This window comes from Hibiscus syriacus, unplaced genomic scaffold (assembly GCF_006381635.1).
Source record: "Hibiscus syriacus cultivar Baekdansim isolate YM2019G1 unplaced genomic scaffold, ASM638163v2 tig00112609_pilon, whole genome shotgun sequence".
NCBI classification, from domain to species: domain Eukaryota; kingdom Viridiplantae; phylum Streptophyta; class Magnoliopsida; order Malvales; family Malvaceae; genus Hibiscus; species Hibiscus syriacus.
This window is the reverse complement of record NW_024063367.1, coordinates 464,040-489,159: the sequence shown is the minus strand read 5'-3', so window position 1 is coordinate 489,159 and position 25,120 is coordinate 464,040. Positions and strand designations below refer to the sequence as shown.

At 31.3% G+C, this 25,120-nt stretch overlaps 1 pseudogene; it reads right to left on the bottom strand.

The window, feature by feature from the left end:
- Nucleotides 1-24,199, bottom strand: part of LOC120181907 — a 31,700-nt pseudogene extending 7,501 nt beyond the window's left edge.
- Between the last annotated feature and the right edge of the window lie 921 nt (nucleotides 24,200-25,120).

Here is a 25,120-nt window from a genome sequence, read left to right as displayed (position 1 = left end):
AAATTTGACTCCATTTATGTAATAATCGGGTTGAAAATTGGAAAAAAACTAGGCAAAGGTATCGGTACTGATAGAACAATACCGATACTATAGGCTAAAATGGGATAAATTAGTTGTGTAGTATCTATACTGATTGAATCAGTATCGATACCGACAAGGTAGTATCGATACCATGGTAAGCGTATCAATACCAGACAACATCGAATCTAAAATTGGTATCGATACCGAAAGGGGGTATCAGTACTATAGTATAGAAGTATCGGTACCAGGGTTAGTATTGATACTATTGAGCTTGGAACGACTAATTAGGTTGAAATTGTTCTAGAAAATATAATAATATGTACTAACAATTAATATTTAAGTATAATTGTTTAAGTATAATGTTTAAGTATAATTGAGCTTGAGTAATGTTTAAGTATAATTGTTAGGAAATATACTAACAATTAATATTGTATGTGTCTTTATAGATGCTTGAGTAGATCGAAATCAAGCTCCCGAGTCAAGCAAAACAAAAGGCAAAGGCAAAGTACCTGATTAATCAACTTTGCGTTTTGGATATAATAGCAAGGCAATTCAGGTGAGTACATTATTGTAATTATTTGAGATGAAGAAGATTTATATTGATTCAAATTAGAATGTTTAAATTAATGTATGTTTTATACTATTGACTACGCTATTTATTATATGTATGGAAAGAATATTATGAATGAGTTTTAGAGTATGAACTGCTCTAAACCGAATACATAAATAAAATGCATGAAATGATGCATTAAGGCATGAAAGAATGCCATAAATAAAATGCATAAAAGAATGCATTAAGGCATGAAAGGATTCCATAAATAAAATGCATCAAAAGATGCATTAAGACATGAAAAGATGCCATAAATAAAATGCATGAAATGATGCATTAAGGCATGAAATGATGCATTAAGGCATGAAAGGATGTCGTAAATAAAATGCATGAAATGATGACATAAATTAAATGCATGAAAGGATGCATTAAGGCATGAAAGTATGTCGTAAATAAAAGCATGAAAGGATGCATTAAGGCATGAATGGATGCCGTAAATAAAATGCATGAAATGATACATTAAGGCATAAAAGGATGCATTAAGGCATGAAAGGATGCCATAAATAAAATGCATGAAAGGATGCATTAAGGCATGAAAGGATGCATTAAGGCATGAAAGGATGCCATAAATAAAATGCATGAAATGATGCATTAAGGAATGAAATGATGCCATAAATAAAATACATGAAAGGATGTATTAAGGCATGAAAGGATGCCATAAATAAAATGCATGAAATGATGTATTAAGGCGTGAAAAGATACCATAAATAAAATGCATGAAATGATTTTTAAGGCATGAAAGGATGTCATAAATAAAATGCATGAAATGATGCATTATGGCATAAAATGATGTCATAAATAAAATGAAATTTAACGAATAATTACTACTGAAAAATGAAAAGAAAAATGTATAAGAAAGAAAGGTATGTTGGGCATACTAAGGATGTTTATATAATAATTATAAAATAAGTTTGGTTTCAATAATAGGGACTTATTTAAATCCTTATAGATGATGTGAATTAGTTCAAAAACTAAGAAATTCATAATACGCTTATGAATTTTCGTATTGGTAGTGGGTGTGCAACCCATGTAAATTATAGAAATGTTTGGGGAATGATTGTTTTGGCACTACAGTGTAAACTATAGAATTTATAAGGAAATTAAATAGTTAATTGATAATATATCTAATTATTAGAGTATGATCTGTTTAAAAGAAAAAGATTAATGGTCTAGTTGTGCATTTGGTAGAAAAGTGTCAATCATGCAAGTTAGATGAAAGGCTAAATGCCATTGGGATAAAAGACTAAAGGAATTATAATGTAGTTTGATATAAATGGTGCATAAGTGGTATGAAAGGATGCTATATATATATATAATGTATATAATGTACATCAATGCATAATTAGTAAGATGGATGTCATAAAGGAAAAAAAATTAAACAGTACATAATGGGCGTGAAATGATGCCCAAAATGAAAATACAAAATGGTGTGTTAACAGTATTTAAGGTGCCACCCATGATGATTATAGAAGATACATGATCAATTGGCACTGTGGTGCAATGCATGTATAGTAATTTCTCATTTAATGTAAAAAAGGCAAATAAAGAATAATGGGGAAAAATATACATAAGGATAAGTATGCTAGGTCTACTAAGAATAATTCTGATAATTGTATGAATGAATTATGGTTTAACTGAGAAAGGTTTATCGGTTACTTATGGTTTATGAAATTTAATTCCTCATTCAATAGTCATAAAATACTTATATATAAATTGTGCTATCTTTATAGTATTATGTCTCACTAAGTAAATACTTAACTTGTGTTGTTTCCACGCGTAGGTAAAAGCGGAGACAAATTAAATAAGGAATGTAGAAGTAGCAATAGATATCATCTGTTAAGGTTGACTCTCATCAGTAACGGTATGACAATCATGTTTATTTTGAACAATTGTTGGCATGTAATCAAATTTTTAAAGAAAAATGCTCTATAAGGTATATAAAGTGGACATTTTGGTAGTATATTTCAATGATTGTTTTATCATTGTGCTAAAATGTTTTAATTTAAATTTTGAAACAAACTTTTAAAGGTTTTCAAAAGACAAAACATGTTTTAAAAGTAAGGTAACATCCAAATATCGTATACGGAAAGTATACGAGAGATGGGTTTTACATTTATTGGTATCATAGCCACAAGTTTAGTCGATTCTCGACCGAAATCGAATGCATTTTAATGTAAAAAGGATTACATGTTATTAAGATTATCAAAGTTACTGATATGGCGTGAATTAGAGGGCGATTGATGTCACTCCTTATTAGTTTTATTGTTATTCTTATGTATGTCCTAATAGATATCAGAAACTAAGGAAAAAGGTAAGAAAGTATATGATATTGAAAAGATGGTCGAAATCAAAATCGACACAAGAGAATCCGATATGATTTTAGTATCATGTCGTAGAAGGGTAGAAGCTGATACGGATTTTCCTCCATTCTGTTGAAGGAATGCTCTAGCGTTTAACAATGTTTCAGCATTGGAGGAATCTATTAAAAAGTTTAAATTTTTTATAAGAGTAAATATGGTTACTGGTGTAATTTTGCCTTAACTGTTATGAGGTTATTGTTACAAAGTTGCCAAGTTTTCTTATTTAATGATGTGGATAATTAGACTTTTATAGTTAAGTGAGAAAATATTTCAATTGCTCGAGAATATTTTAAATGGATCTGGAAAGTTATATGGATTTCCTCAAGAAGGAAATGAAAGATTTTTAAAAGAAAAGTATTCTATTTAAATAAATCTAGAGTGAGATGATAGTAGTAAACCCTAGTGGATCATGGTGCAAAGATGAGTTGGACATGTAGTAAACATTTAATAAAGATTCATGGGGATATGTTCCCGGTGGATCTCATTTGATGATTTAAAATCATATTGAAAATAAGTTGTTTGTCTCCAAAGACGATTAATTCAGAAAGATGCAGAGGGTATGGAAATTATAGTTTTAGTAAGAAAGTAAAATCCTCACTCAAGGTGATATCGATAATGATTGTGAAGGAAAATGATGTCAGAAAGTTATATATATATATATATATAGCTTTTATGGTTAATGTGATAGATACTCAGGTAATTAATGTAGAAATTGTTTGATAATTTCACAAAAACAAATTGGAAATTTATAGATGTCTTTTCAATTAAATTGATTGAGTTACCTCCATATCGAAAGGTGGAATTCAAGGTTAATGGTTATTAAGGTATTGAACATGTTTATATGATTTAGTATTAAATGACTTAAGTAAGTCAAGAGAATTAGAGGCTCAATTATAAGAGTTGATTGATCAAAGTTTTATCAACTCGAGTATTTTATCTTGGGAAGTATGTTTGTTATTAGCGAAAAGAAAGATAAATATATGTGGTTATACATAGATTTTGACAGTTAAATAAAAACTCTTCGAGAGAAGAAATTGTTTGCCAAAATATGAAATTGTTTGCCAAAATATTCAAATGTGAAACTTTGGTTAGAAGAGATGGTTTCTTGTGGCCATGTTGTTTCAGTATAAGGTATAAGAGTATATCTTAAGAAAAACTCAAGTTGTAGTAAATTGGAAACTCCCAAAGAATGATCCTGAAGTTCTGATTTCTTTGGGGCTTACTGTTTACTATCGAAGGTTAGTGAAAAACTTTTCGACGTTAGCTTTGTTGCTAACCAAGTTTTAAGGGAAAATATGTCTTTTTGTAGCACAAAAAAGGGTCAAGAGAGTTTTGAAATACTAAAGAGAATTGTAATAGAGATACCAGCGTTTATACAACTTGAGTTGGGTAAAGATTATGTGGTTTTTACTAATGCATATAGCAACGGTTTAGGAAGTGTGCTTATACACAAAAGTAAGGTTGTGACCTATGCCTCAATAAAGTTAAAAACTCACAATAGGAATTATATGCACATGATTTAGAGTCGGCCGTAGTCGAGTACCTTAAAAGATTTGATGTCATTAATTGTATAGTGAGCATTGCTATAGTTGTGATAATTACAAAAGTCTTATGTTGATCTAAAGAGAAAAGTGATTGAGTAACAAGAAAGTGATAAAGTTTTCTGAAAGCATCGTTTTGGAAGTAAGTATTGTGATTGGGATTGAGTTTGAGAATTATTGAACCTTGATAGATTTTATCAGTTAGCTTTTGTCTTTTGAAGTGTACAATACCTATAATGTTTTCATGTGTCATTCCTTATTAATGACCAATCAAATCCATTGCATGTTCTTACGTTGGGGAAAAATAGAGATTCGATTAAAATTGAATTATGAAAAAGAACCAATACAGATCTGGATTAGAGAAATCCAGAAATCGCATAACCAGAACGATTCCTATAGTTGAAGTATTATGGTAAACGCATAAAGTCTTTAAATTTGAGGACTAATTTTTTTAGGGGGGAGAATTGTAATACCCCAAATATCATGTCAAAGACTATATTGAAATGATTTGAAATTTGAAGACTTATTTGAATAAAAGGTAAAAGATAATAAATGATTTAAAATAGTGTTTTTGATTAAATTGTAGCAATAGATGAATATAGAGGGTATTTCAGTCTTTTAAGGAGAAATGAATTTAAAATTTATCCTTATTAGGGATTTTAGAAAGAAAAGGGGAAAGTAGAAACAAAGAGAGTTATCTCTTCTACTCTTCTTCTTCCCGTCAAGGACCACCCTCCATAGCCCAAAGGTAAACTTCAATTTAATCACTTTTTCCTTTCAATTATAGGCTTTTGTTACTACCTTAATTGATATGTAAGCTAAAGGGAGGGTTAAATAGGATTAAAACAAAGGTATGGATGAAATATTAGATATTTAAGAAAATAGGTTTTGAAATGATATGTTAAAATATGAGTGTTTATGGATGTTTAATGGTAGATTTCACTTGTAAAAGAGGTAAATGAGAGATTTGAAACATTGGATAGGATTAAGAATGTTGAAAACATTTTGATATTTCGATATAACAAATTAAGTTAAATGAATTTTAAGATTTTTCAAATGATTTTCTAAGTATATTCGATAGAATTATTCGAATATCAAAACATTACTCCAAATCTTTCAAAGATCATTTTTAATCCTTACTCAAAGCGCAAAATTAAGTTTTAATCTTAAAACAATTTCAAAATAATTTTACAAAGTATTTCGAACCATTTCAAAGCCAAAAATTCCAGATTGCTCAGAGGGAACCGATTCCCCCCCAAGGGGGTACCGATTCCCCCCTTGTATAACGGTCGAAATATTTGAATTTTACACTTAGGGAACCGATTCCCCATAGGGGGTACCGATTCCCCCCACGCTCCAAACTGTTTTATTAATTGTTTTCACACTAAAACGGCTATATTATTTTCTCTAATCATCCTCAACGTTCAGAAGTGATTCAAGGTGTATTTAAGCAAGCTTAGAAGCCATTTATCAATAACAAGAAACATCAAGCAATTAGAATCAAGAGATAATCAAAGAGAAAGCATCAAACCTCAAGTTTGAGCATTTCAAGCCTATTTTTCATTCAATATTCATTTTGCTTTCAAGAACACTTATTGTGCTCAATTGTATTTATTCTTGAGTGTTCTTTCTTTATTCTAGAATTGTGCAAACATATTTGCCTTGTGATTTTTCTTGTAAGTTTGCAAATTTGTATTTCTCTTTGAGAAAAGAGTGTTCTCAAGAATTGGGGTATATTCTTGAGGGAGTTGTAAGGTTATCTCTTTGGCCTCAAAAGAAAGAACTAATTAGTGAATTTGTTGGAAAATCCTTAGTGTGGATAGCTAAGGTAGTGGACGTAGACTTTGGTTGATAAAGTCGAACCACTCTAAATCGCTGTGCAATTTCTTTCAATTTTCTGCAAAAGCTTCCACCAAAATTTTTATTGCCAATTCACCCCCCTCTTGGCCGATTCAGTCAATCGATTAACTCAACAATTGACATCAGAGCCTCACTCATTTGAAGGTTTAATCGTCTCTTGAGTCGATCCGGGAAGAGTTAAATCGATAAAGATGGCGTCTACTTCCGGTTCATTCTCCATGGAAGAATCCAGACCTATTGACGTGCCTCCACACTTCAATGGAACAAATTATCATCATTGGAAGAGGTGTATGATGATATTCATCAAAGCATTTGATATGGAAGCTTGGATGATAATCAAGAAAGGATATTCCTCTCCTACTAAGAAGGCAAAGAAGTGGAGTGTTCAATAACGGAAGGAAGCTCAACAAAACTCAAAGGCTATGCACATGTTGTGTTGTGCAATTGATCCTAATGTATATAAAGGAGTTTCTTCTTGTTCAAGTGCCAAGGAAATGTGGGATAAGGTTGAGGAGATCTATAGAGACAAGGAAGAAGAAGAACCAATAAAAGTGATGTCTCTATTAGCTCTCACAGAGGTATCTTCTAACTCAAATATATCAAATTCAAAATCTTTTAATGAGTTACAAGATGCTTATGATAAATTATTTTCGGAGTTTGAGACCATGAACTCTAAATACAATAAATTGATTTCTAAATTTATTGCTAAAAATGATATTCTTTTGAAAGCTGAAACAGACTTGGAAAATCAAAATGAAATGTTGAGAAAGGAGTTAGAGCTTTCAAAAATAAAATCTGAAAACTTTGAAAAAGAAATTTTCAAATTAAACAAACTTCTTCTAGAAATGAAAATGGATTTTGAAAATCAAAATGAAATCTTGAAGAAGGATTTAGAACTCTCAAAAATGAAATTTGAAAGTATTGAAAAAGAAAATTTCAATTTGAAAGATAAGCTTGAATGTTTAAAAAGAGAAAAAGAGATCATTCTAAATAATTCATCTAGTTCAATAATGACAATATGTTCACATTGTCATTATCATGGTCATAAGGAACATACTTGTCTTTTAAAGAAAGGAAAATGATTTAAAATTAGACAAGTATGGGTTCCAAAAGGAACAAGAGGCATTGAAACTAATGTTCAAGGATCCAAAACAATTTGGATACCAAAATCTACTTAAATGTCTCTTGTAGGTGTATGAGAGCAATTGTGATAAAGATGATGATATTTAAGATGCTCTAAGCCACACATAAAAATGGAATGGGTAACCTCTAAACTTAATGTTTTTATTATTTGGTTGCTCATTTAGTTTATGCATGCATGAGGTTTTAAAATGTTGAATTATGTTTTATCTCATGTATGTTGAAAAATATTGTATGATGAACATGGTAATTTTTGGTAATGTTTTATAAACTCTAGTTCATCATATTAATTTTTGGTCAAAATTGTTTTTAAAAAGTAATTGATATCTCTTTAACAATTGATATCGATTTTTCAAGAACTTTGGTTTTGCAAAATTTTGACCTGAAATTTTTTCTTAATGTTTATGCATAGATTTTTTGTTTAAATATTATAAAGTTTTAATGCATAATATTTTCAAAAACTTTATGCATGTTCTCTTAATCTCTATAATCAACATTGCATAATGTTTTATATGTAAATGGGTTAAAAGCATAATCTTTTGAAAAATAAATTTGATAAAAGATACAATGTTTTATTTTAAATGATTGCAAAATTGATTAACACTGCATCTATTTTCGATTATGCTTGTTGGTCATAAAATAGGGATATATATATACATGATGCATTTAGATTTTATTAATATGACTATTTTGTGCCTAGTTGCTAGGGATGAGCATGATGATTTGTTATGGCATAGGAGACTAGGACATGCTAGTATGAGTGTTTTTGCAATGGTTAATTCAAGGAGACCTAGTAAGAGGGTTGCCTAAGCTTAAATTTGATAATAATAAAATCTGTGATGCTTGTGCTAAAGGAAAACAAAAGCGAGTTTCTTTTAAATCCATTAATGATGTATCAACTAGTAGAGTTTTACAATTGATCCAATTAGATCTTTTTGGGCCAACTAGAACTACTAGCTTGGGTGGAAAACAATATGCATTTGTCTTGGTAGATGACTATTCTAGATACTTGGGTTCTATTTTTAAGTACTAAAGATGAAGCATTAGAACAATTCATCACGTTTTCAAAAGTAATCCAAAATGAAAAAGGTTACTCTATAACTAGTGTTAGGAGTGATCATGGAACTGAATTTGAAAATCTTGGATTTACTGAATTTTGTAACTCTAACGGTATTAGCCATAATATTTCAGCACCTAGAACCCCTCAACAAAATGGAGTTGTTGAGAGGAAAAATCGAACTTTAGAAGAAATGGCTAGAACCATGCTTCGTAAAAATAATTTACCAAAATATTTTTGGGCGGAAGCCACAAATACCGCTTGTTATATTGTAAATCGAATAATGATTAGGCCAATTTTAAAGAAAACTCCAAATGAAATTTTCAAAAATAAAAAGCCTAACATTAGTTATTTTCATCCTTTTGGATATAAATGTTTTGTTTTAAACAACGGTAAAGAAAATCTTGGCAAATTTGATGCTAAAAGTGATGAAGGAATTTTTCCAGGTTATTCCTTAAATTCTAAAGCTTATCATGTATTTAATAAAAGAACTTTAGTTGTAGAAGAGTCTATACATGTTGTTTTCGATGATAATCCCCTTCCGAGGAAGGATTCATGTGTGAATGATGATGTAGGTGTTATAAATACAAATGGCGTTAGACATGACGTTGGAGAACCATCATCAAAGGAAGAAACGAAAAATGAGGAAACTCATGATCCTCTTGAGAATCCAACCATTGAAGAAAGGGAAGTATCTTATCCAAGAGAGTACAACTATGTCAAGGATGGTGAAATTATAGGTGACCCATCCAAAGGGGTAACTACTCGATCTTCTCTTAGAAATATTTGTAATTATGTTGCATTTATCTCATGCATAGAGCCTAAGAATATTAAAGAAGCATTAAATGATGAACATTGGATTATGGCTATGTAAGAAGAGTTAGATCAATTTGAGAGAAGTAATGTATGGCCATTAGTTGAAAGGCCTAAAATAAATCTACTGTAGGTACTAGATGGGTATTTAGGAATAAGCTTGATGAGAATGGTAATATAGTGAGAAACAAGGCTATACTTGTGGCTCAAGGGTATACTCAAGAAGAGGGCATAGACTATGATGAAACATACGCTCCCGTAGCTAGGATGGAAGCAATTAGAATGTTACTAGCATTTGCATGTTTTCATGAATTTAAATTGTATCAAATGAATGTTAAAAGTGCATTTTTAAATGGTTTTATAAAGGAATAAGTGTATGTGGAACAACCTCTAGGTTTTGAATATTCAAAATTTCCAGACCATGTTCTTAAATTGACAAAAGCTCTTTATGGCTTAAAACAAGCTCCTAGAGCTTGGTATGAAAGATTGTCAAATTTTTTAATTGAAAAAGGTTTTTCAAAAGGGAAGGTTAACACTACATTGTTTCTAAAGCATAAAGGTAAAGATTTATTAGTAGTTCAAATTTATGTTGATGATATAATATTTGGTTCTACTAATGATGAACTTTGCCAAGAATTTTCTAAGCTAATGAAAAGTGAATTCAAAATGAGCATGATGGGGGAGCTCTCATTTTTCTTGGGACTCCAAATCAAGCAAAGAAAAGATGGCATCTTCATCAATCAAGCTAAGTACGTCAAAGATATGCTCAAGAAGTTTGGACTGGAAAATGGGAAACCTCATGACACTCCAATGAGCTCTTCAACAAAGCTTGACTTAGATGAAGGAGGTAAATGTGTAGATGTTAAATTATATAGGTCAATGATTGGATCTCTACTTTATCTAACTGCAAGTAGACCGGATATTATGTTTAGTGTTTGCTTATGTGCTAGATTTCAATCATGTCCTAAGGAATCACATTTACTAGCTGTTAAGAGAATCTTTAGATACCTTAAAGACACTCCTAGTTTAGGACTTTGGTATCCTAGAGACTCTAGCTTTAGCTTGCATGCTTTTTCTGATGCGGATTATGGAGGATGCAAATTAGATAGGAAAAGCACCTCCGTTACTTGTCAATTCCTTGGAAATATGCTAATTTCTTGGTTTTCAAAGAAACAAAATTGTGTTGCATTATCTACCACTGAAGCCGAATACATTTCAGCTGGTAGTTGTTGTGCACAAGTTTTATGGATGAAACAACAACTTTTTAATTATGGAATTGAAGTAGGTACCATTCCTATCAAATGTGACAATACTAGTGCTATTTGTCTCACTAAAAATCCCATCCAACACTCTAGAACTAAGCACATTGAAATAAGATATCACTTCATTAGAGACCATGTCACTAAGGAAGATGTAGTTCTAGAATTTGTTGATACTTTGCACCAATTAGCGGATATCTTTACAAAACCTTTAGACAAGGAACGATTTTGGACACTTAGGAGAGAATTAGGTTTGACCAATCTATCTTCACTGAGTGTTTAAAATAATTTTAGCACTTTTAATAATAAATGAAAAATGCTTATAATAGTAATTTTTGATTGCATTCATTGCTATTAGTTAGGAGGAGTTTATGATTCTTGATGAAAATTTAATTTTATGTTCAAATATCATTTAAAGATTAATTGAATTGTTTGAACATGATTAATTTTCAATATATGAGTTGCCAATACCACTAGAGGAAATTAATTTAGCATTTTGGATGTTTAAAATCGGATTTTAGCATTTTGGTGTAGAGGGAATTGATCCCCCCTTGAAGGAACCGATTCCCCCTTTGAAGGGGAACCGATTCCCCCCACAGGGGAATCGATACCCCCCTGGGGTTCTGGTTTTATCGGGCATAACCCTTGGTTTTGGCTCAAAACTCTCTTCTCTTCCGCCGTTTCTCACCCTCTAAGCATTCAAATCTCCATTTTTGCCTCAAATCAACGTTTTTAATCGGAATTCACTTCAAATATCATCCTCTAAACCTGTTGGAATCATAAAAAACGTGCAAACTTTATCTAATCTCACTCAAATCCGAAATCATTAAAGGTATTTTTCCAAAACTTCTTTTTATCAATTTATGAACATAGAACTAGTTTTAATTAGTTCTAGGTTGAATTTTTAATCGGGCATTGATTATTTAGTGATTAGAAACTAGATATTACAACTAATTTCATCAAAAACACAAGATGTTTTCAAAATTTTCTAAATTTTTGAAATAAAAAAATTATTAATTTTCAAATTATTGTGTTTTGATTAAATTATGTTGTTATTATGAAAACTATACATATATTGTTTCTCAAAACCATATTTTTTAAAAGTTTTTCAAAAACTTTGCCCATTAGGATTGATTTAGAGAACCTTGAAATATTGAGGACTCAATTGAGTTTTGGGATTGATTTAATTGCATACATGTGTTTTCTAAATTGCAGGTTATCAATTCTATTCCGATTTCCTAAACCATGTCCAATCCTAAACGTGCTAGGTCTTCATCTAGTCGTTCACACCGTCAACCAAATCCACCTCCAAACCCTCCACCTATTCCAATTTCTAATCCTAATCCTATTGATCCTAATTTGACTATCCAAAATTCGTGTTTCAATCATCCTGGTCCTAGAAATCATCGTTTTTGGTATTATCAATATTTTGACTCTTACAAAATCCGGGAAAACGTATTCCTTCTCGTCAAGCTATGTTAGCTATCAATTTTAAATATCTTCCTCTTTTACAAGAGTGGAAATTTGATAAACTCTTTGACCTTGAACCCATCGTTTACCATTAACTTGTTCGTATTTTCTATTCTAATGTCGTTTGTGTTAAAAACCAAACTGAAACCGAAACCATAGGAATTCGTTCCTACCTTCTAGGACAATTCTTAAATATTGACTCGGCTTACATAGTCAATACATTCGGATTAGATAATGATGGTATTTCAAATGAAAAATGGGTTTTAGGATCTCGTTATAAAAGAAGGGATAGTGCAAGTGTCCTAGACCTTCATGAACGTTTTCTTCATCTAATGATTTCTTGGTGGTTTCGACCATCCGGAGGTCGTTATTCTACTCTTAGAGCCTTAGATCTTTGGTGGTTATATTGTTTCGAAAACAATATTAAAATCAACCTACCTCATATTATTTTTGCTGAAATTGTTGAAACCGTAAATCTTGTTCCTAACAAAAAACTCTGTTCATCTCTTGTTTACGGTTGCATTTTGAGTAATCTGTTTTCCAAAGCTGGGCTTAGAGTCGGTCTAGATGTCGTTTTTCCCCTTAAGAAATAAATTAACCTTCTTTCCTTAACGAGAGCGGGATGGATTAAGGATAAGGAAACCGGTGAATGGGTTCGATCTTCTGCAAATACTCCGGGAGCTAGTTCTTCACAAGCTCCACCCGAAGCTGACGAAGATCTCGAGCTTGAGCAATTAATGCGAGACATCGATGAAGCCGAATATGAGCCTGAGTAGCCCGAGGAGCAGCCCGAAGAGCAAGCACAACAAATGCATCCAATGCCTCCATATTTCCAATCCTTTATGGAGACATTCGATTTTCGATACGCTACTATGGATTCGCGCTTTACTTCTATAGAGTCCCATTTATCCACAATGGGAGCTCAACAATTAGAAATTCTTCGGGAAATGCGTGCAAATAATGAAGCAACCAACGCATGTATTAATGACCTCACTAACGAAATGGCCGCTATGTGAGCTCGTTTTCCTTCTCCTGATCCGGATATGTGATTCAATGTTTTTGCTTTGAACTCCAAACTTATTGTTTTAACATTTTGAATATTTTGGAATGTTTGAATTTGTGGATTGATTGACTTTGAATTTGTTTGGATTTATGAATGGTTAGAAATTATCTATTTGGTGTGATTAAATTTATTCATTATTGCATCATTTACTTCATGATTAGATATATGACCAATTTTGCCATTTCACATTAATTATGAATATTTTATTATGAAACTAATGGCTAACGTTTCTCTTGCTTGTGATCTTAGCAGCTTATATTATATATAATCAATTGGCTAAATGATTTCAAAACCTTGTTTAAATTCTTTAAAATGTCTTTTTGATTTAACAAAAAGGGGGAGAAGTGTTAAAGTGTTTTTAAATGATAAATGGGAGAAGTTTTTAAAGTAAGGGGGAGTAGTTTCAAAACTTGATTTCAAAATCTTAAAATTACTAAGATGTTTTGTTATATCAAAAAGGGGGAGATTGTTGAAAACATTTTGATATTTCGATATAACAAATTAAGTTAAATGAATTTTAAGATTTTTCAAATGATTTTCTAAGTATATTCGATAGAATTATTCGAATATCAAAACATTACTCCAAATCTTTCAAAGATCATTTTTAATCCTTACTCAAAGCGCAAAATTAAGTTTTAATCTTAAAACAATTTCAAAATAATTTTACAAAGTATTTCGAACCATTTCAAAGCCAAAAATTCCAGATTGCTCAGAGGGAACCGATTCCCCCCCAAGGGGGTACCGATTCCCCCTTGAATGGTTTGGCTCCGAGATTTCCAGTATGCTCAGAGGGAATCGATTCCCCCCGTGGGTACCGATTCCCCCCTTGTATAACGGTCGAAATATTTGAATTTTACACTTAGGGAACCGATTCCCCATAGGGGGTACCGATTCCCCCCACGCTCCAAACTGTTTTATTAATTGTTTTCACACTAAAACGGCTATATTATTTTCTCTAATCATCCTCAACGTTCAGAAGTGATTCAAGGTGTATTTAAGCAAGCTTAGAAGCCATTGATCAATAACAAGAAACATTAAGCAATTAGAATCAAGAGATAATCAAAGAGAAAGCATCAAACCTCAAGTTTGAGCATTTCAAGCCTATTTTTCATTCAATATTCATTTTGCTTTCAAGAACACTTATTGTGCTCAATTGTATTTATTCTTGAGTGTTCTTTCTTTATTCTAGAATTGTGCAAACATATTTGCCTTGTGAGGTTTTTCTTGTAAGTTTGCAAATTTGTATTTCTCTTTGAGAAAAGAGTGTTCTCAAGAATTGGGGTATATTCTTGAGGGAGTTGTAAGGTTATCTCTTTGGCCTCAAAAGAAAGAACAAATTAGTGAATTTGTTGGAAAATCCTTAGTGTGGATAGCTAAGGTAGTGGACGTAGACTTTGGTTGATAAAGTCGAACCACTCTAAATCGCTGTGCAATTTCTTTCAATTTTCTGCAAAAGCTTCCACCAAAATTTTTATTGCCATTCACCCCCCTCTTGGCCGATTCAGTCAATCGATTAACTCAACAAAGAACATATTAGAAAAAGTAGTGTGATTCTTAGAACTAAATGTTCTTGGAAAATTTTAGATGTTTTAAGAGACTAAATGAAGGAAAGTTAGTATGAATAGGTAAAGAAGAGTTTAATAGTATTTTTATGGTGTAATTATAACGAAATTTGACCCCATTTATGTAATAATCAGGTTGAAAACTGAAAAAAAAACTAGACAAGGGTATCGATACTGATAGAACAGTACATATACTATAGGTTAAAATAGGATGAATTAGTTGTGTAGTATCGATACTGATTCAATCAGTATCGATACCGACGAGGTAGTATCAATACCATGGTAAGGCATCAATACCAAGCAACATCGAATTTAAAATTGGTATTGATATCGGAAGGGGTATCGGTACCATAGTATATAAGTATTAGTACCAGGGTAGTAGTATCGATACTATTGAGCTTGGAACGACCAATTAGGTTGAAATTGTTATAGAAAATATAATAATATGTACTCTTGAGTAATGTTTAAGTATAATTGCTAGGAAATATACTAACAATTAATATTGTATGTGTCTTTATGGATGATTGAGTAGATCGAAATCAAGCTCCCGAGTCAAGCAAAACAAAAGGCAAAGGCAAAGTACCTGATTAATCAATTTTGCATTTTGGATATAATAGCGAGGCAATTCAGGTGAGTGCATTATTGTAATTATTTGAGATAAAGAAGATTTATATAGATTCAAATTAGAACATTTAAATTATTGTATGTTCTATAGTATTGACTACGTTATTTATTATATGTATGCAAAGAATATTATGAATGAGTTTTAGAGTATGAACTGCTCTAAACCAAATACATGCATTAAGGCATGAAAGGATGACATAAATAAAATGCTTGAAATGATGCATTAAGGCATGAAAGGATGCCACAAATAAAATGCATGAAATGATGCATTAAGGCATGAAAGGATGTCATAAATAAAATACATGAAATGATGCATTATGGAATGAAAGGATGCCATAAATAAAATGCATGAAAAAGATGCATTAAGGCATGAAAGCATGCCATAAATAAAATGCATGAAATGATGCATTAAGGAATGAAAGGATGTCATAAATAAAATACATGAAATGATGCATTAAGGCATGAAATGATGCCATAAATAAAATGAATGAAAGAATGAATTAAGGCATGAAAGGATGTCGTAAATAAATGCATGAAATGATGCATTAAGGCATGAAAGGATGCCATAAATAAAATGCATGAAATGATACATTAAGGTATGAAAGGGTGTCATAAATAAAATGCATGAAAGGATGCATTAAGGTATGAAAGGATGACATAAATAAAATGCATGAAAGTATGCATTAAGGCGTGAAAGGATGCCATAAATAAAATGCATAAAAGGATGCATTAAGGCATGAAAGGATGCAATAAATAAAATGAATGAAAGGATGCATTAAGGCATGAAAGGATTCCATAAATAAAAGCATGAAATGATGCATTAAGGTATGAAAGGATGCCATAAATAAAAATTCATGAAATGATGCATTAAGGCATGAAAGGATGCCATAAATAAAATGCATGAAATGATGCATTAAGGCATGAAATGATATCATAAATAAAATGAAATTTAAATAATAGTTACTACTGAAAAATGAAAACAAAAATGTATAAGAAAGAAATGTATGTTAGGCATACTAAGGATGTTTATGATAAGAATTATAAAAGAAGTTTTGTTTCAATAATAGGGACTTATTTAATCCTTATAGATGATGTGAATTAGTTCAAAAACTAATAAATTCATAATAAGCTTATGAATTTTCGTATTTGTAGTGGGTATGCAACCCATGTAAATTATAGAAATGTTTGGGGAATGATTGTTTTGGAACTACATGTGTAAACTATAGAATTTATAATGAAATTAAATAATTAATTGATAATATGTCTAATTATTAGAGTAGGATCTATTTAAAAGTAAAAGATTAATGGTCTAGCTGTGCATTTGGCAGAAATATGTCAATCATACAAGTTAGATGAAAGGCTAAATGCCTTTGAGATAAAAGACTAAAGGAATTATAATGTATTTTGATATAAATGGTGCATAAGTGGTATGAAATGATGTATATATATATATATATATATATATATATATATATATATATATATATATATATATATATATATATATACTTAAAATGTGCATCAATGCATAATTAGTAAGATGGATGTCATAAAGGAAAAAAAATTAAACTGTACATAATGGGCGTAAAAGGATGTCCCAAAATGAAAATACAAAATGGTGTGTTAACAGTATTTAAGGTGCCACCCATGATGATTATAAAAGATACATGATCAATTGGCACTGATGTGTAATGCATGTATAGTAATTTATCATGTAATGTAAAAATGGCAAATAAAGAATAATGGGGGGAAATATACAGAATGATAAGTATGTTGGGTCTACTAAGAATAATTCTGATAATTGTATGAAAGAATTATGGTTTAACTGAGAAAGGCTTATCGGTTCCTTATGGTTTATGAAATTTAATTCCTCTTTCAATAGTCATAAAAATACTTATGTATAAATTTTGTTATCTTTATAGTATTATGTCTCACTAAGTAAATACTTAACGTGTGTTGTTTTCAGGCGTAGGTAAAAGTGGAGACAAATTAAATAAGGAGTGCAGCAGTAGCAGTAGATATCATCTGTTAAGGTTGACTCTCATCAATAACGGTAGGACAATCATGTTTATTCTGAACAATTGTTACAATCTGAACCACTATAAATCCTTGTGCAAATTATTTCATCTTTGTACTTCTTACTCCCTAAACTCAAAAAGTCAATTTACCTCTCTTGCCAGTTATTCGGTTGATCAATTTGAGCTTTATCAAATCCTAACAATTAGTATCAGAGCTTGACTCATTAGAAGGTCTAACAACCTTGAGACGATCCTTGAAGAAGCTTTATCCATTTTCGACACAACTGAGAAGATGACTTCCACCTCCGACTCGTTCTACATGAAAGTCCATGAACTCCAAATACAAGAAAATGATTTCAAAACTTAAAGTTGAAAACAATTTCCTTTTGAAAGAAAAAGTTGATTTTGAAAAACAAAATGAAATTATTTAGAGCTTTCAAAAATGAAAATTGAAAAAAAAATTGAAAAAGAAAGTTTTTATTTAAAAGTTAAGCTTGAATGCTTAACAAAAGAAAATGAAATTATTTTAAATAATTCATCTAATTTTATAATGAAAAAAATGCTCATATTGTCATTATCATGGTCACAAGGAATATACTTGTCCTATAAAGAAAGGAAAATGTTTCAAAATTAGACAAGTATGGGTTCCTAAGGGAACGAGGGCTATTGAAACTAACGTTCAAGGATCCAAAGTAATTTGGATACCAAAATCCACATAAATGTCTCTTGTAGGTGTGTGAGAGAAATGGTGATGAAAGTGAAGATATTCAAATACTCTAACCACACTTGATATGGAATGGGTAACCTCTAAGCTTATTTTGATTATCTTGCATAATTGGTTGCTCATTTAGTTTAAGCATGCATGAGTTTTGATTTTAAATAATTTTATATTTTCTATCTCATGTATGTTAAAAAGTGTTGTGATGAACATTTTCTAAAGTTTTAATGATTTTTCATAAATGTTTGTTCATCATAATGAATTTTGGTCAAAATTCATTTTAATACTTAATTTTTACAAATTTTAATTTTTGACCTTAATTTAAATGTTTATGCATGTGATTTATTAAAAATGATCTCTCTAACAATTGATATCAATTTTTCAAATGCAAAACATTATTGGATAGCTTTACGCACATGCACTTAAATACAAAAAATTGGTATTTCATAAAGTATATTAGACTTGGATATATTGAATTTAATATGTTACTAACATGTTTGTTAATCTTTGTTGAAATTCAATGTCTTTTAAGTGTCAAGCTTTTAAAGTCAAATTTTTGTTTGGAATGCTTTTATTGAGGGGGAGCTTTGATTTTTCAAATGATTTTATGCAAAAAATTTACCACTTACTCTCCATTGTTATTTTTGAACTTTAAAGTTGAATTATTTTTTTTATATAACAAAAAGGGGGAGAAATATGAGTTTGAAAAATTCGATTTCAAGAATGAAAAAGGGAGAGCTTTAATATTTTCCAAATATTTATCTTTTTCATGAAATATTTTATTATGGGGGAGTTTTGTCAAAACAATTTTTCAAATGTTTTGTTATATAAAAAAAGGGGGAGATTGTTGAATTATATTTTATAATATTTTAATATAAAAAATTAAGGCAAAATGTTTTTGGACTTGATTGAATTTGTTCAAAGTTTTCAAAAATAATTCAAAGTCCATTAAACTAGAATTTGAGCACAAAATAGTTTTCTTGGTATATAGTACTGATATTGTTCTTACAGTATCGATATTGTTCATGTGATACTGATACCAAAGGTAAGAGAAGCATCGATACTCTCTAGGTAGTATCGATACTACCAGTTATTTTTCAAATTGCTAAATTCCAGAAAGCAAAATAGGAATCGATACTCAAGAGGTACCGATACTACTTTACATAGTGGTATCGATACCATGAAGCATAATATTGATACTGGTTAAGCCCAACGGTCTTTTACGGCTAGTTTATTTAAGTATTACAAAGGTAGTATCGATACTCCATGTCCTGGGCAGTTTTATTTTGAAGAAACCCCAATGGCTCCAAAATAACCCCAATGGCTCCAAAATATCCCCAACGGCTAGAAACGGCAACAAACTCATTCCAACATATAAAAACAAATTGAGGACACTTGAAGAATGTTACAACATCTATCCAAGCAATCAAACACAATAGAAGAGCTTTTCATTCTTATTTTCCTTTCTCTTGTAAATATTATTGTTTTAGTGAGCTTATTTTTGTGAACACCTTCATTTAATATTTTTTCTTGTTTACATCTTTTATTCCTTTTGTAAAGGGGATTGGTTCTAGCTTAGCCTTTGAAAAACTAGGGAGTTGTAAATGTTATCTCTTTGTCTTGGAAAAGAAAGAACAAATTAGTGGATTTGTTAGAAAATTCTAAGTGAAGAGCTTAGTTAGTGGATGTAGGCTTGGTTGAGAAGTTTAACCACTATAAATTCTTGTGCAAATTATTTCATCTTTATACTCCTTACTCCCTAAACTCAAAAAGCCAATTCACTCCCTCTTGGTAAATTATTCGGTTGATCAATTTGAGCTTCATCGAATCCTAACAAAGATCATCAACATAGAGGTAAATAATAATAATCTTACCTCCTTCACCAACCTTGATAAAAAAAGGTATGCTCGTATGGATATTTTTGGAAACCTTTCTTTAAAAAATAAGCTTCGATGCGACTATACCAAGCCATCGGAGCTTGTTTTAATCCGTATAATGTTTTTTTAATCTATACACCTTGTTCTAATTTTCATGTTTCACATGTCTACGAGGTTGATCAACAAACAATTGTTCTTTCAAATCACCATGTAGAAACGCCGGTTTCACATCCAATTTGAAGATAGTCCATGAATTTTGGGCAGCAAGAGAAATCACCAACCTGATTGTATCATGCCGAGCAACATAAGCAAAAACATTTTTCTAGTTGATGCCAAACTATTGCTTATAGCCTTTAGCAACTAAGCGTGCTTTGTACTTGTCAACCTCGTCATTCTCTTTCAACTTTGTCTTATACACCCACATCACACCAATGGTTTTTGTCCATGTGGAAGATATGTCAATTCTCATGTGTTGTTTCTTTCAATAGAAATGATTTTATCAGTCATGGTCTTCCGCCATTTTGAGTCTTTGACAACATCATCAAAGACCGTAGGATCACTGTCTGAAAATAGATAAAAATGAGTGAGGATATCTTCGCTTTGATCAAATCCTTGTACCTCATAATCATCCATCCATATAGGTCGCCTTTGAATTCGTTGAGGTCGATCATCTCCTGTGACAGAGGATGTAGATCGTTGAGTGTCTACTGATTGTTGCACATTTTTTAAAGGTTGTGCATTTTCCAATGGTTATTGCTCTTATTCTCCATTTTCACCATCAAAATCTGCAAGGATTTGACCTTGGTTATTGGTTTCATCACCAAACCAAAATTGTTCTTCATCAAAAAAAACACTTCATGGCTAATGACAATTTTCTTGGTGATAGGATTGTACAATTTGTACGCTTTTGATTGTTCATTAACACCAAGAAAAACACATTTTTCAGCTTTGTCTTCAATTTTAGTCCTCTTTTGATCTAGAATGTGCGTACATGCAACGCAACCAAGTATTATGAAATGCTCAACACTCGATTGTTTTCTGCTTCATGCTTCTTCAGGCATCATATTTTGAACAGTTACGATAGGACTTCTGTTCAACACATGAATACTCCAATTGATAGCTTCGGGCCAAAAACTTTTTGGAATACTCTGGTTCGCACTATGTTTAAAATTGTATGGTTTTTCTTCTCTAAAACACCATTTTGCTGCAGGGTGTAGACTGTTGTAAGTTGGTTTTGAATTCCATGTGATAGGTATGGCTCATATATTAGTTGAATGACAGATGCTTTTGAATTCCATGTGTTAGGTATGGCTCATATTCCATGTATAAGTTGGCGATACGGTACGGGGCTATTTTGGTAATTGTATCGGGGTTGCTTTTATATTATGTAATTGTAACCTAGTTGTGTTATTGTTTTGTGAATAATAAGAAAACAGTCGCTCATCGCTCCCGAAGACGTAGGCACATGGCCAAACAACATTAAATCTTGTGTTCTTTATTTGCTTTATTGCTTTTTTATTTCCTGTGTTACTTAGCTTGATTTCTCAACACCATGCTCCTCACAAAAACTAACAAATTCTTGTGAGTTGTATTTTCTACCACGATCGCTACGAAGAGCCCTAATAGGCATTCTTGCTTCCTTTTTAACAAGCGCCTTAAAGCTTTTGAAAGCTAAAAAACTTAAGACTTGTACTACAAAAAATATACCCAAGTTTTCCAACTATAATCCTCAGTAAATGTTATAAAATAACATTTACCACCATTTGATGTCGGATTGATAGGCTCGCATATATTGTAATGAACCAGTTCCAGTACCTTTTTCGCTCTCCTTGACTTTCCTTCAAGAAAGTGGTCTCGATGATGTTTGCCAACAACACATTCTTCACAAACTTGAGAATGACTTCCAATTTTAGAAAGACCATTTACCATGTTTTTTCTGTTGTAGCATTTTTAGACCACTAAAATTTAGGTGTATGTATCAAAAATGTACATCCATGCTTCATTTTTAATTCTTGTTGAAAAACATAATGAAGCAGCGTTGTTGAGATATAGCGGGAACATTCGGTTTGTTGTCATGTTTACTTAAGCAATTAAGCCCAAACTTTCATCTTGAATACGAAAAACTTCATCTTCGATAAAAAAAATATCATATCCCTTCTCTTGAAGCTGACTGACTAAGTATATTAGTTTTCAAATCAAGAACAAAGAAAACATTGGAAATAACCTCAGTAGTATTCTCCTTGGTGTGAATCTTCACATTGCCTTTACCCAAGACAGAAACTTTAGAATTGTCTCCAAATGAAACAGTGCTTCAGAATGCTTCATCTAATTCAGAAAACATCATCTTATCTCCACACATATGATTGTTGCAGCCTGTGCCTAAATACTATAGATTTTGATGAATTTATTCCTTCACATGACATACCATCAAGAGAGAAATTTATTCTTTCTTTTCTTTTTCTGCAAAATTTAATTTCGCACCACAATTTCTGTTAACATTAGTTCTACAATCTAATTTGTAATGATCATACCTGTGACATCTGTAACATTCAATATTTGACTTGTCTACAGACTTTTGCTTGTAACCATTTGAATAGTTATTGTCACAACCTTTTGTTTTTTCTTTGGAATGAGTAGAATAATCATCATTTGTGTTGTAGTGCTCCTTCTTGTCCTTTCACCTTGGTTTCTCACCTCCAAGACCTTTTGGATTGGATATTGCCTTCAACGCTTGTTCCTCTTTGTCTTGTGGACAATTTTTTGTTTATGAACCAGCAAAGAGCTTTGCAATTCATCAAGTGTAAGAGAATCGATATCTCTTGATTCTTCTATAGAACATACAACAAAATTAAATTTTGATGTCATTGATCTAAGGAGCTTCTCAATAATGGTTATATCCTCCATTTTTTCTCCATGAATTCTCATATTGTTGGCGATCACCATCGTTCTTGATAAGAAATCAGTAACTGACTCGCTAGCTTCATCCTTAAATTTTTGAATTCAATTCGAAGGCCTTGTAGTTGCACGCGCTTTGCCTTGGCATTCCCTTGATGTTTTTATTCATTGAATCCCATATTTGTTTGAATGTATCTTTGCAAAGAATAGTCTCCAAAGTTGTTCAATCAATGGCTTGAAATATATAGTTTTTGGCTTTGAGATCCTTCAATTTCAATGCTTCTAGTTCTTCCTTCCGTGTAATTGTCATTGCAACTCCTTCCTCTGGTTCTTTTATTCCAGATTCAACAACATGCAATACTCCTTAGACCTCAAGAAGTTCTCCATTAGCATGCTCCAATGGTAATAGTGACCATCAAAACGAGGAATTACATACTGGACAAAATTTTCTGTTGACATTAACCTGGCTCGATACCACTGATATAAGAATAATAGAAGGAATAAACACTTTAATAGCAGAACACAGTGAAGGAAAAGTTTGATCTGTTTTTTCATCATGTTCAACCTTTTATAGGAAAAGTGAGACTAAAAATATCTCAAACAATCAGAAAAATAGGAACTAAATGATTTCCTAAATCTGAACTAACAAAGATTACATAATCTTCTAAAACAAACACAAAATCACAAATAACAGAAAATTAAAATTCAGTCAACAATATAATCACTCTTAAATGGCAACCAGTGATTTGGAGCTGGAATCTGTTCATATAAAAGTCGAAGCCATAGCTCATTCTGTTCATGTAATCACTCTTAAATGGCAAGGTTCAACAGATTTGGAGCTCGAATCACAACAACTGCCTACCATTCTCCAATGTCTAGGCTATGCCTTCGAACCAAAAACATGAAGAAGAAAGAAAGAGAAAATCATGAAATTCAAAAATCCTTTCCACACACGTAAAATCTATTAATTTTTCTTCGCCTACAGCAAATAAAACTGTTAACGATATTGTAGAATCTCACCAAAAACACGAAAACTGATCAAACACAGATTCATGATTAATCGAATTCAATTATGCTAGCTAGGCATATTCATATAGAGTAGAAGGAATAATGCGTGTAATAGTATTACCTGAGAATAAGTAATTTTACCTTAGTGTTGGTAGAAAGGATGCCGGCGAGATATTGACAGGCGAAATGGTTAAATATGTGGAGACCAGGCTCCGCCAACTTCTGGAAACGGCCACATCGCTCCACCACGCCGATATTCGCCTGTTCAGCACAGGTGCAAAATACGCAAGACGTATTCCCCATTGTTTGTTCTCTTGATCGTAAAAGACTGAAACATATCAAATAAAGACGAGGTTGTTATTTACCGCCACGTGTGAATACAGTCCTTTTATATGCATTCTACCTGCGGTGAAATTCAAGTTTTATATTTAAGGTAAACTATGATATTCATCACTCGACTTTGACTGTATTCTTATTTTGATCATTAAATTTTAAAAGAAAATAATTTAAAAATTAAACTTTTGAGTTATTGTATTTTCTTTTCATTCAAATGTTAAATAAAAAATAATAGTGTGTTGTGTCTTATTTTATGCTAATGTTTACTGTATTTTGTTCATATAAAATTCACATGTCGGCCATGCTATTTTTTCTTTTTTTATTTCTCACAAAGATGAAACTCTTAAAAGTACATCTATGTATCACGTTGACACCATTATTCTTCGATGCTTTCTTCGACCAGTAAAGATATTAAAAAATATATTGTCTCATATCACTTTATTAGTTTAATATTTTTAAAAATCATTTTAAAATTCATAAATTTAATTCAAAATCCATGAAATCCCAAATCATTTTGATATATAATTTATATGAAAATGATCAACGTGGAATTAAAATATACAATTCATATCTTTTTCTTCTCTTCCTTATTATTATAATTTAAAAATAGTATTTTATCATCGGAAAATCAAATGAAATCCTCGAAATAGATAAATTTAGAACCTACAATGTGACCTATCCCTTATATTGTAGTTGGCTTACATAAATTTTGATATTAATGTATACCTAAAAAGTTTAGATATCAATATGGAAAAAGTGTATAAGTTTAGGGCTTATATTGTGATTTATCCGGAAGTTGGCTCAGACAATATGTTGACCCGCGCCGGACACCAGACTTCTTTTGTCTTCTAGTCGTATATTTTCTTTATCCTTTTCAAAATCATTGCT